At 43.6% G+C, this 13,122-nt stretch overlaps 10 non-coding genes across 10 annotated transcripts; all 10 read right to left on the minus strand.

The window, feature by feature from the left end:
- Positions 1–1,520: 1,520 nt before the first annotated feature.
- On the minus strand, positions 1,521–1,592 carry trnap-agg (transfer RNA proline (anticodon AGG)). The gene has a single exon. It is a non-coding gene; the product is annotated as a tRNA-Pro (tRNA).
- A 1,109-nt stretch (positions 1,593–2,701) lies between these two features.
- trnap-agg (transfer RNA proline (anticodon AGG)) lies at positions 2,702–2,773 on the minus strand. Its single transcript has one exon. It is a non-coding gene; the product is annotated as a tRNA-Pro (tRNA).
- A 1,105-nt stretch (positions 2,774–3,878) lies between these two features.
- Positions 3,879–3,950, minus strand: trnap-agg (transfer RNA proline (anticodon AGG)). Its single transcript has one exon. It is a non-coding gene; the product is annotated as a tRNA-Pro (tRNA).
- Positions 3,951–5,055: 1,105 nt separating this feature from the next.
- Positions 5,056–5,127, minus strand: trnap-agg (transfer RNA proline (anticodon AGG)). The gene has a single exon. It is a non-coding gene; the product is annotated as a tRNA-Pro (tRNA).
- Positions 5,128–6,242: 1,115 nt separating this feature from the next.
- trnap-agg (transfer RNA proline (anticodon AGG)) lies at positions 6,243–6,314 on the minus strand. The gene has a single exon. It is a non-coding gene; the product is annotated as a tRNA-Pro (tRNA).
- A 1,109-nt stretch (positions 6,315–7,423) lies between these two features.
- On the minus strand, positions 7,424–7,495 carry trnap-agg (transfer RNA proline (anticodon AGG)). The gene has a single exon. It is a non-coding gene; the product is annotated as a tRNA-Pro (tRNA).
- Positions 7,496–8,609: 1,114 nt separating this feature from the next.
- On the minus strand, positions 8,610–8,681 carry trnap-agg (transfer RNA proline (anticodon AGG)). Its single transcript has one exon. It is a non-coding gene; the product is annotated as a tRNA-Pro (tRNA).
- A 1,114-nt stretch (positions 8,682–9,795) lies between these two features.
- trnap-agg (transfer RNA proline (anticodon AGG)) lies at positions 9,796–9,867 on the minus strand. Its single transcript has one exon. It is a non-coding gene; the product is annotated as a tRNA-Pro (tRNA).
- A 1,114-nt stretch (positions 9,868–10,981) lies between these two features.
- Positions 10,982–11,053, minus strand: trnap-agg (transfer RNA proline (anticodon AGG)). The gene has a single exon. It is a non-coding gene; the product is annotated as a tRNA-Pro (tRNA).
- A 1,114-nt stretch (positions 11,054–12,167) lies between these two features.
- Positions 12,168–12,239, minus strand: trnap-agg (transfer RNA proline (anticodon AGG)). The gene has a single exon. It is a non-coding gene; the product is annotated as a tRNA-Pro (tRNA).
- Positions 12,240–13,122: the final 883 nt, after the last annotated feature.

The raw sequence follows: 13,122 nt of genomic DNA on the forward strand, positions 1-13,122 counted from the left end.
GGCGGGTGATTATTTTTTTAGGAGGTTGCTTTTTATTTTATTGGTGGTTAAAATGTATGAATAATTTGGGGCGCGGGCTCTTGAGTGACAGCCAACTAATGTTGCTAATTCGGTGTACGTCACCTAGATGGGCGTATCTCATGCCCTTGTTTGGTTAAAGGAAATGAGGCGGAGTCAAACTATTTAGCTACGTTTGAATAACTAAAGTGTTTGGGGTAAACCTACATGAAAGTAGGTGTAGGTTGATGGCAACAAAGAATACCAGCCTGCCAAGTAGACTGCCGGTTTTACACCGAATTCTGCGACCCACCGAAAAGTGTGAGCCCAGGGGGCGCTGTTGCATATTTTCTGCAATATGCACGAGTTTGGATATTTGAGATATTTTTAAGAATTGCGTTTTCAATACTGGCAATTGCTGTGCAACAACGATCTCAATATTCTTTCTCATCAATTTTGTAGCTGGTACAATGATAAACAACAGCTCTACCCCTTCTACAAAATTTGAGGTTCAAAACGTTGACAGATGTAGTGTTGTAGCGTTTTTTGCCGCCTACTTCCGGGGTATTCAGCCTCGCATAGTTCCAAACATCCATTCTACGGCGTTGGACATCATTCATTTCCATCGAGTAACTTCTGAGGTTCGAAAGGAAACACATTTTCATCTCTCCTTGACACGATGACGTTTTCTACAAAGGTTAAGGAAAAGAGGCATAACGAGGCATAAAGGAGGTTAGGAGATTTGACGATTCGTAGAGGCCTACTAGGTTCTATAAATCCCGGAAATTAGAACAAGTTAATCTCGACTTGTGTAGCACCAAGCCCCAACCACAGCGAGATATACCAGAGCCCGTCTACGAATATTATACATTCTCTGGGTATACCAGCATCCAGTGCTGAAGTGACAAACATTGCAGTAGCACCGGGTGGCCACTACTAGGTGGTACCAAAAGGGAGCAATTCATCGTTGACTCACATGTTAAACAGGCCGTTTTCACAGTCTTATTAAACCTATTTGCAGAGTGGTCCAAAAAAAACATTCTAGTCAGTATGTTTAGTTCATATCTCCATGACAACACTGAGGCGGGTGATTATTTTTTTAGGAGGTTGCTTTTTATTTTATTGGTGGTTAAAATGTATGAATAATTTGGGGCGCGGGCTCTTGAGTGACAGCCAACTAATGTTGCTAATTCGGTGTACGTCACCTAGATGGGCGTATCTCATGCCCTTGTTTGGTTAAAGGAAATGAGGCGGAGTCAAACTATTTAGCTACGTTTGAATAACTAAAGTGTTTGGGGTAAACCTACATGAAAATAGGTGTAGGTTGATGGCAACAAAGAATACCAGCCTGCCAAGTAGACTGCCGGTTTTACACCGAATTCTGCGACCCACCGAAAAGTGTGACCCCAGGGGGCGCTGTTGCATATTTTCTGCAATATGCACGAGTTTGGATATTTTTAAGAATTGCGTTTTCAATACTGGGAATTGGTGTGCAACAACGATCTCAAAATTCTTTCTCATTAGGGCTCGTCCGGGATTTGAACCCGGGACCTCTCGCACCCTAAGCGAGAATCATACCCCTAGACCAACGAACCACATTAACTAATATCGCCTGGGTCAATTTTGTAGCTGGTCCAATGATAAACAACAGCTCGACCCCTTCTACAAAATTTGAGGTTCAAAACTTTGACAGATGTAGTGTTGTAGCGTTTTTTGCCGCCTACTTCCGGGGTATGGAGCCTCGCATAGTTCCAAACATCCATTCTACGGCGTTGGACATCATTCATTTCCATCGCTGGCCGCCGAGTAACTTCTGAGGTTCGAAAGGAAACACATTTTCATCTCTCCTTGACACGATGACGTTTTCTACAAAGGTTAAGGAAAAGAGGCATAACGAGGCATAAAGGAGGTTAGGAGATTTGACGATTCGTAGAGGCCTACTAGGTTCTATAAATCCCGGAAATTTGAACAAGTTAATCTCGACTTGTGTAGCACCAAGCCCCAACCACAGCGAGATATACCAGAGCCCGTCTACGAATATTATACATTCTCTGGATATACCAGCATCCAGTGCTGAAGTGACAAACATTGCAGTAGCACCGGGTGGCCACTACGAGGTGGTACCAAAAGGGAGCAATTCATCGTTGACTCACATGTTAAACAGGCCGTTTTCACAGTCTTATTAAACCAATTTACAGAGTGGTCCAAAAAAAACATTCTAGTCAGTATGTTTAGTTCATATCTCCATGACAACACTGAGGCGGGTGATTATTTTTTTAGGAGGTTGCTTTTTATTTTATTGGTTGAAATGTATGAATATTTGGGGCGCGGGCTCTTGAGTGACAGCCAACTAATGTTGCTAATTCGGTGTACGTCACCTAGATGGGCGAATCTCATGCCCTTGTTTGGTTAAAGGAAATGAGGCGGAGTCAAACTATTTAGCTACGTTTGAATAACTAAAGTGTTTGGGGTAAACCTACATGAAAATAGGTGTAGGTTGATGGCAACAAAGAATACCAGCCTGCCAAGTAGACTGCCGGTTTTACACCGAATTCTGTGACCCACGAAAAGTGTGACCGCAGGGGGCGCTGTTGCATATTTACTGCAATATCCACGAGTTTGGATATTTGAGATATTTTTAGGAATTGCGTTTTCAATACTGGGAATTAGTGTGCAACAACGATCTCATAATTAAACGTCAGCAGGGCTCGTCCGGGATTTGAACCCGGGACCTCTCGCACCCTAAGCGAGAATCATACCCCTAGACCAACGAACCACATAAACAAAAATCGCTTGGGTCAATTTTGTAGCTGGTCCAATGATAAACAATAGCTCGACCCCTTCTACAAAATTTGAGGTTCAAAACTTTGACAGATGTAGTGTTGTAGCGTTTTTTGCCGCCTACTTCCGGGGTATGGAGCCTCGCATAGTTCCAACCATCCATTCTACGGCGCTGGACATCATTCATTTCCATCGCTGGCCGCCGAGTAACTTCTGAGGTTCGAAAGTAAACACATTTTCATCTCTCCTTGACACGATGACGTTTTCTACAAAGGTTAAGGAAAAGAGGCATAACGAGGCATAAAGGAGGTTAGGAGATTTGACGATTCGTAGAGGCTTACTAGGTTCTATAAATCCTGGAAATTTGAACAAGTTAATCGCGACTTGGGTAGCACCAAGCCCCAACCACAGCGAGATATACCAGAGCCCGTCTACGAATATTATACATTCTCTGGATATACCAGCATCCAGTGCTGAAGTGACAAACATTGCAGTAGCACCGGATGGCCACTACGAGGTGGTACCAAAAGGGAGCAATTCATCGTTGACTCACATGTTAAACAGGCCGTTTTCACAGTCTTATTAAACCTATTTACAGAGTGGTCCAAAAAAAACATTCTAGTCAGTATGTTTAGTTCATATCTCCATGACAACACTGAGGCGGGTGATTATTTTTTTAGGAGGTTGCTTTTTATTTTATTGGTGGTTAAAATGTATGAATAATTTGGGGCGCGGGCTCTTGAGTGACAGCCAACTAATGTTGCTAATTCGGTGTACGTCACCTAGATGGGCGTATCTCATGCCCTTGTTTGGTTAAAGGAAATGAGGCGGAGTCAAACTATTTAGCTACGTTTGAATAACTAAAGTGTTTGGGGTAAACCTACATGAAAGTTGGTGTAGGTTGATGGCAACAAAGAATACCAGCCTGCCAAGTAGACTGCCGGTTTTACACCGAATTCTGCGACCCACCGAAAAGTGTGAGCCCAGGGGGCGCTGTTGCATATTTTCTACAATATGCACGAGTTTGGATATTTTTAAGAATTGCGTTTTCAATACTGGGAATTGGTGTGCAACACCGATCTCAAAATTCTTTCTCATTAGGGCTCGTCCGGGATTTGAACCCGGGACCTCTCGCACCCTAAGCGAGAATCATACCCCTAGACCAACGAACCACATAAACAGAAATCGCTTGGGTCAATTTTGTAGCTGGTCCAATGATAAACAACAGCTCGACCCCTTCTACAAAATTTGAGGTTCAAAACTTTGACAGGTGTAGTGTTGTAGCGTTTTTTGCCGCCTACTTCCGGGGTATGGAGCCTCGCATAGTTCCAAACATCCATTCTACGGCGTTGGACATCATTCATTTCCATCGCTGGCCGCCGAGTAACTTCTGAGGTTCGAAAGGAAACACATTTTCATCTCTCCTTGACACGATGACGTTTTCTACAAAGGTTAAGGAAAAGAGGCATAACGAGGCATAAAGGAGGTTAGGAGATTTGACGATTCGTTGAGGCCTACTAGGTTCTATAAATCCCGGAAATTTGAACAAGTTAATCGCGACTTGGGTAGCACCAAGCCCCAACCACAGCGAGATATACCAGAGCCCGTCTACGAATATTATACATTCTCTGGATATACCAGCATCCAGTGCTGAAGTGACAAACATTGCAGTAGCACCGGGTGGCCACTACGAGGTGGTACCAAAAGGGAGCAATTCATCGTTGACTCACATGTTAAACAGGCCGTTTTCACAGTCTTATTAAACCTATCTACAGAGTGGTCCAAAAAAAACATTCTAGTCAGTATGTTTAGTTCATATCTCCATGACAACACTGAGGCGGGTGATTATTTTTTTAGGAGGTTGCTTTTTATTTTATTGGTGGTTAAAATGTATGAATAATTTGGGGCGCGGGCTCTTGAGTGACAGCCAACTAATGTTGCTAATTCGGTGTACGTCACCTAGATGGGCGTATCTCATGCCCTTGTTTGGTTAAAGGAAATGAGGCGGAGTCAAACTATTTAGCTACGTTTGAATAACTAAAGTGTTTGGGGTAAACCTACATGAAAGTAGGTGTAGGTTGATGGCAACAAAGAATACCAGCCTGCCAAGTAGACTGCCGGTTTTACACCGAATTCTGCGACCCACCGAAAAGTGTGACCCCAGGGGGCGCTGTTGCATATTTTCTGCAATATGCACGAGTTTGGATATTTTTAAGAATTGCGTTTTCAATACTGGGAATTGGTGTGCAACAACGATCTCAAAATTCTTTCTCATTAGGGCTCGTCCGGGATTTGAACCCGGGACCTCTCGCACCCTAAGCGAGAATCATACCCCTAGACCAACGAACCACATAAACAGAAATCGCTTGGGTCAATTTTGTAGCTGGTCCAATGATAAACAACAGCTCGACCCCTTCTACAAAATTTGAGGTTCAAAACTTTGACAGGTGTAGTGTTGTAGCGTTTTTTTGCCGCCTACTTCCGGGGTATGGAGCCTCGCATAGTTCCAAACATCCATTCTACGGCGTTGGACATCATTCATTTCCATCGCTGGCCGTCGAGTAACTTCTGAGGTTCGCAAGGAAACACATTTTCATCTCTCCTTGACACGATGACGTTTTCTACAAAGGTTAAGGAAAAGAGGCATAACGAGGCATAAAGGAGGTTAGGAGATTTGACGATTCGTAGAGGCTTACTAGGTTCTATAAATCCCGGAAATTTGAACAAGTTAATCGCGACTTGGGTAGCACCAAGCCCCAACCACAGCGAGATATACCAGAGCCCGTCTACGAATATTATACATTCTCTGGATATACCAGCATCCAGTGCTGAAGTGACAAACATTGCAGTAGCACCGGGTGGCCACCACGAGGTGGTACCAAAAGGGAGCAATTCATCGTTGACTCACATGTTAAACAGGCCGTTTTCACAGTCTTATTAAACCTATTTACAGAGTGGTCCAAAAAAAACATTCTAGTCACTATGTTTAGTTCATATCTCCATGACAACACTGAGGCGGGTGATTATTTTTTTAGGAGGTTGCTTTTTATTTTATTGGTGGTTAAAATGTATGAATAATTTGGGGCGCGGGCTCTTGAGTGACAGCCAACTAATGTTGCTAATTCAGTGTACGTCACCTAGATGGGCGTATCTCATGCCCTTGTTTGGTTAAAGGAAATGAGGCGGAGTCAAACTATTTAGCTACGTTTCAATAACTAAAGTGTTTGGGGTAAACCTACATGAAAGTAGGTGTAGGTTGATGGCAACAAAGAATACCAGCCTGCCAAGTAGACTGCCGGTTTGACACCGAATTCTGCGACCCACCGAAAAGTGTGAGCCCAGGGGGCGCTGTTGCATATTTTCTGCAATATGCACGAGTTTGGATATTTGAGATATTTTTAAGAATTGCGTTTTCAATACTGGGAATTGGTGTGCAACACCGATCTCAAAATTCTTTCTCATTAGGGCTCGTCCGGGATTTGAACCCGGGACCTCTCGCACCCTAATCGAGAATCATACCCCTAGACCAACGAACCACATAAACAGAAATCGCTTGGGTCAATTTTGTAGCTGGTCCAATGATAAACAACAGCTCGACCCCTTCTACAAAATTTGAGGTTCAAAACTTTGACAGGTGTAGTGTTGTAGCGTTTTTTGCCGCCTACTTCCGGGGTATGGAGCCTCGCATAGTTCCAAACATCCATTCTACGGCGTTGGACATCATTCATTTCCATCGCTGGCCGCCGAGTAACTTCTGAGGTTCGAAAGGAAACACATTTTCATCTATCCTTGACACGATGACGTTTTCTACAAAGGTTAAGGAAAAGAGGCATAACGAGGCATAAAGGAGGTTAGGAGATTTGACGATTTGTTGAGGCCTACTAGGTTCTATAAATCCCGGAAATTTGAACAAGTTAATCGCGACTTGGGTAGCACCAAGCCCCAACCACAGCGAGATATACCAGAGCCCTTCTACGAATATTATACATTCTCTGGATATACCAGCATCCAGTGCTGAAGTGACAAACATTGCAGTAGCACCGGGTGGCCACTACGAGGTGGTACCAAAAGGGAGCAATTCATCGTTGACTCGCATGTTAAACAGGCCGTTTTCACAGTCTTATTAAACCAATTTACAGAGTGGTCCAAAAAAAACATTCTAGTCAGTATGTTTAGTTCACATCTCCATGACAACACTGAGGGGGGTGATTATTTTTTTAGGAGGTTGCTTTTTATTTTATTGGTTGAAATGTATGAATATTTGGGGCGCGGGCTCTTGAGTGACAGCCAACTAATGTTGCTAATTCGGTGTACGTCACCTAGATGGGCGAATCTCATGCCCTTGTTTGGTTAAAGGAAATGAGGCGGAGTCAAACTATTTAGCTACGTTTGAATAACTAAAGTGTTTGGGGTAAACCTACATGAAAATAGGTGTAGGTTGATGGCAACAAAGAATACCAGCCTGCCAAGTAGACTGCCGGTTTTACACCGAATTCTGTGACCCACGAAAAGTGTGACCGCAGGGGGCGCTGTTGCATATTTTCTGCAATATGCACGAGTTTGGATATTTGAGATATTTTTAGGAATTGCGTTTTCAATACTGGGAATTGGTGTGCAACAACGATCTCAAAATTAAACGTCAGCAGGGCTCGTCCGGGATTTGAACCCGGGACCTCTCGCACCCTAAGCGAGAATCATTCCCCTAGACCAACGAACCACATAAACAGAAATCGCTTGGGTCAATTTCGTAGCTGGTCCAATGATAAACAATAGCTCGACCCCTTCTACAAAATTTGAGGTTCAAAACTTTGACAGATGTAGTGTTGTAGCGTTTTTTGCCGCCTACTTCCGGGGTATGGAGCCTCGCATAGTTCCAACCATCCATTCTACGGCGTTGGACATCATTCATTTCCATCGCTGGCCGCCGAGTAACTTCTGAGGTTCGAAAGTAAACACATTTTCATCTCTCCTTGACACGATGACGTTTTCTACAAAGGTTAAGGAAAAGAGGCATAACGAGGCATAAAGGAGGTTAGGAGATTTGACGATTCGTTGAGGCCTACTAGGTTCTATAAATCCCGGAAATTTGAACAAGTTAATCGCGACTTGGGTAGCACCAAGCCCCAACCACAGCGAGATATACCAGAGCCCGTCTAAGAATATTATACATTCTCTGGATATACCAGCATCCAGTGCTGAAGTGACAAACATTGCAGTAGCACCGGGTGGCCACTACGAGGTGGTACCAAAAGGGAGCAATTCATCGTTGACTCACATGTTAAACAGGCCGTTTTCACAGTCTTATTAAACCTATCTACAGAGTGGTCCAAAAAAACCATTCTAGTCAGTATGTTTAGTTCATATCTCCATGACAACACTGAGGCGGGTGATTATTTTTTTAGGAGGTTGCTTTTTATTTTATTGGTGGTTAAAATGTATGAATAATTTGGGGCGCGGGCTTTTGAGTGACAGCCAACTAATGTTGCTAATTCGGTGTACGTCACCTAGATGGGCGTATCTCATGCCCTTGTTTGGTTAAAGGAAATGAGGCGGAGTCAAACTATTTAGCTACGTTTGAATAACTAAAGTGTTTGGGGTAAACCTACATGAAAGTAGGTGTAGGTTGATGGCAACAAAGAATACCAGCCTGCCAAGTAGACTGCCGGTTTGACACCGAATTCTGCGACCCACCGAAAAGTGTGACCCCAGGGGGCGCTGTTGCATATTTTCTGCAATATGCACGAGTTTGGATATTTGAGATATTTTTAAGAATTGCGTTTTCAATACTGGGAATTGGTGTGCAACACCGATCTCAAAATTCTTTCTCATTAGGGCTCGTCCGGGATTTGAACCCGGGACCTCTCGCACCCTAAGCGAGAATCATACCCCTAGACCAACGAACCACATAGACAGGAATCGCTTGGGTCATTTTTGTAGCTGGTCCAATGATAAACAACAGCTCGACCCCTTCTACAAAATTTGAGGTTCAAAACTTTGACAGATGTAGTGTTGTAGCGTTTTTTGCCGCCTACTTCCGGGGTATGGAGCCTCGCATAGTTCCAAACATCCATTCTACGGCGTTGGACATCATTCATTTCCATCGCTGGCCGCCGAGTAACTTCTGAGGTTCGAAAGGAAACACATTTTCATCTCTCCTTGACACGATGACGTTTTCTACAAAGGTTAAGGAAAAGAGGCATAACGAGGCATAAAGGAGGTTAGGAGATTTGACGATTCGTTGAGGCCTACTAGGTTCTATAAATCCCGGAAATTTGAACAAGTTAATCGCGACTTGGGTAGCACCAAGCCCCAACCACAGCGAGATATACCAGAGCCCGTCTACGAATATTATACATTCTCTGGATATACCAGCATCCAGTGCTGAAGTGACAAACATTGCAGTAGCATCGGGTGGCCACTACGAGGTGGTACCAAAAGGGAGCAATTCATCGTTGACTCACATGTTAAACAGGCCGTTTTCACAGTCTTATTAAACCTATCTACAGAGTGGTCCAAAAAAAACATTCTAGTCAGTATGTTTAGTTCATATCTCCATGACAACACTGAGGCGGGTGATTATTTTTTTAGGAGGTTGCTTTTTATTTTATTGGTGGTTAAAATGTATGAATAATTTGGGGCGCGGGCTCTTGAGTGACAGCCAACTAATGTTGCTAATTCGGTGTACGTCACCTAGATGGGCGTATCTCATGCCCTTGTTTGGTTAAAGGAAATGAGGCGGAGTCAAACTATTTAGCTACGTTTGAATAACTAAAGTGTTTGGGGTAAACCTACATGAAAGTAGGTGTAGGTTGATGGCAACAAAGAATACCAGCCTGCCAAGTAGACTGCCGGTTTTACACCGAATTCTGCGACCCACCGAAAAGTGTGACCCCAGGGGGCGCTGTTGCATATTTTCTGCAATATGCACGAGTTTGGATATTTGAGATATTTTTAAGAATTGCGTTTTCAATACTGGGAATTGGTGTGCAACAACGATCTCAAAATTCTTTCTCATTAGGGCTCGTCCGGGATTTGAACCCGGGACCACTCGCACCCTAAGCGAGAATCATACCCCTTGACCAACGAACCACATAAACAAAAATCGCTTGGGTCAATTTTGTAGCTGGTCCAATGATAAACAACAGCTCGACCCCTTCTACAAAATTTGAGGGTCAAAACTTTGACAGATGTAGTGTTGTAGCGTTTTTTGCCGCCTACTTCCGGGGTATGGAGCCTCGCATAGTTCCAAACATCCATTCTACGGCGTTGGACATCATTCATTTCCATCGCTGGCCGCCGAGTAACTTCTGAGGTTCGAAAGGAAACACATTTTCATCTCTCCTTGACACGATGACGTTTTCTACAAAGGTTAAGGAAAAGAGGCATAACGAGGCATAAAGGAGGTTAGGAGATTTGACGATTCGTTGAGGCCTACTAGGTTCTATAAATCCCGGAAATTTGAAAAAGTTAATCGCGACTTGGGTAGCACCAAGCCCCAACCACAGCGAGATATACCAGAGCCCGTCTAAGAATATTATACATTCTCTGGATATACCAGCATCCAGTGCTGAAGTGACAAACATTGCAGTAGCACCGGGTGGCCACTACGAGGTGGTACCAAAAGGGAGCAATTCATCGTTGACTCACATGTTAAACAGGCCGTTTTCACAGTCTTATTAAACCTATCTACAGAGTGGTCCAAAAAAAACATTCTAGTCAGTATGTTTAGTTCATATCTCCATGACAACACTGAGGCGGGTGATTATTTTTTTAGGAGGTTGCTTTTTATTTTATTGGTGGTTAAAATGTATGAATAATTTGGGGCGCGGGCTTTTGAGTGACAGCCAACTAATGTTGCTAATTCGGTGTACGTCACCTAGATGGGCGTATCTCATGCCCTTGTTTGGTTAAAGGAAATGAGGCGGAGTCAAACTATTTAGCTACGTTTGAATAACTAAAGTGTTTGGGGTAAACCTACATGAAAGTAGGTGTAGGTTGATGGCAACAAAGAATACCAGCCTGCCAAGTAGACTGCCGGTTTGACACCGAATTCTGCGACCCACCGAAAAGTGTGACCCCAGGGGGCGCTGTTGCATATTTTCTGCAATATGCACGAGTTTGGATATTTGAGATATTTTTAAGAATTGCGTTTTCAATACTGGGAATTGGTGTGCAACACCGATCTCAAAATTCTTTCTCATTAGGGCTCGTCCGGGATTTGAACCCGGGACCTCTCGCACCCTAAGCGAGAATCATACCCCTAGACCAACGAACCACATAAACAGAAATCGCTTGGGTCAATTTTGTAGCTGGTCCAATGATAAACAACATATCGACCCCTTCTACAAAATTTGAGGTTCAAAACTTTGACAGATGTAGTGTTGTAGCGTTTTTTGCCGCCTACTTCCGGGGTATGGAGCCTCGCATAGTTCCAAACATCCATTCTACGGCGTTGGACATCATTCATTTCCATCGCTGGCCGCCGAGTAACTTCTGAGGTTCGAAAGGAAACACATTTTCATCTCTCCTTGACACGATGACGTTTTCTACAAAGGTTAAGGAAAAGAGGCATAACGAGGCATAAAGGAGGTTAGGAGATTTGACGATTCGTTGAGGCCTACTAGGTTCTATAAATCCCGGAAATTTGAACAAGTTAATCGCGACTTGGGTAGCACCAAGCCCCAACCACAGCGAGATATACCAGAGCCCGTCTACGAATATTATACATTCTCTGGATATACCAGCATCCAGTGCTGAAGTGACAAACATTGCAGTAGCACCGGGTGGCCACTACGAGGTGGTACCAAAAGGGAGCAATTCATCGTTGACTCACATGTTAAACAGGCCGTTTTCACAGTCTTATTAAACCTATCTACAGAGTGGTCCAAAAAAAACATTCTAGTCAGTATGTTTAGTTCATATCTCCATGACAACACTGAGGCGGGTGATTATTTTTTTAGGAGGTTGCTTTTTATTTTATTGGTGGTTAAAATGTATGAATAATTTGGGGCGCGGGCTCTTGAGTGACAGCCAACTAATGTTGCTAATTCGGTGTACGTCACCTAGATGGGCGTATCTCATGCCCTTGTTTGGTTAAAGGAAATGAGGCGGAGTCAAACTATTTAGCTACGTTTGAATAACTAAAGTGTTTGGGGTAAACCTACATGAAAGTAGGTGTAGGTTGATGGCAACAAAGAATACCAGCCTGCCAAGTAGACTGCCGGTTTTACACCGAATTCTGCGACCCACCGAAAAGTGTGACCCCAGGGGGCGCTGTTGCATATTTTCTGCAATATGCACGAGTTTGGATATTTGAGATATTTTTAAGAATTGCGTTTTCAATACTGGGAATTGGTGTGCAACAACGATCTCAAAATTCTTTCTCATTAGGGCTCGTCCGGGATTTGAACCCGGGACCTCTCGCACCCTAAGCGAGAATCATACCCCTAGACCAACTAACCACATTAACTAAAATCGCCTGGGTCAATTTTGTAGCTGGTCCAATGATAAACAACAGCTCGACCCCTTCTACAAAATTTGAGGTTCAAAACTTTGACAGATGTAGTGTTGTAGCGTTTTTTGCCGCCTACTTCCGGGGTATGGAGCCTCGCATAGTTCCAAACATCCATTCTACGGCGTTGGACATCATTCATTTCCATCGCTGGCCGCCGAGTAACTTCTGAGGTTCGAAAGGAAACACATTTTCATCTCTCCTTGACACGATGACGTTTTCTACAAAGGTTAAGGAAAAGAGGCATAACGAGGCATAAAGGAGGTTAGGAGATTTGACGATTCGTAGAGGCCTACTAGGTTCTATAAATCCCGGAAATTTGAACAAGTTAATCTCGACTTGTGTAGCACCAAGCCCCAACCACAGCGAGATATACCAGAGCCCGTCTACGAATATTATACATTCTCTGGATATACCAGCATCCAGTGCTGAAGTGACAAACATTGCAGTAGCACCGGGTGGCCACTACGAGGTGGTACCAAAAGGGAGCAATTCATCGTTGACTCACATGTTAAACAGGCCGTTTTCACAGTCTTATTAAACCAATTTACAGAGTGGTCCAAAAAAAACATTCTAGTCAGTATGTTTAGTTCATATCTCCATGACAACACTGAGGCGGGTGATTATTTTTTTAGGAGGTTGCTTTTTATTTTATTGGTTGAAATGTATGAATATTTGGGGCGCGGGCTCTTGAGTGACAGCCAACTAATGTTGCTAATTCGGTGTACGTCACCTAGATGGGCGAATCTCATGCCCTTGTTTGGTTAAAGGAAATGAGGCGGAGTCAAACTATTTAGCTACGTTTGAATAACTAAAGTGTTTGGGGTAAACCT

This window comes from Gadus morhua, chromosome 23 (assembly GCF_902167405.1).
Source record: "Gadus morhua chromosome 23, gadMor3.0, whole genome shotgun sequence".
NCBI lineage: Eukaryota > Metazoa > Chordata > Actinopteri > Gadiformes > Gadidae > Gadus > Gadus morhua.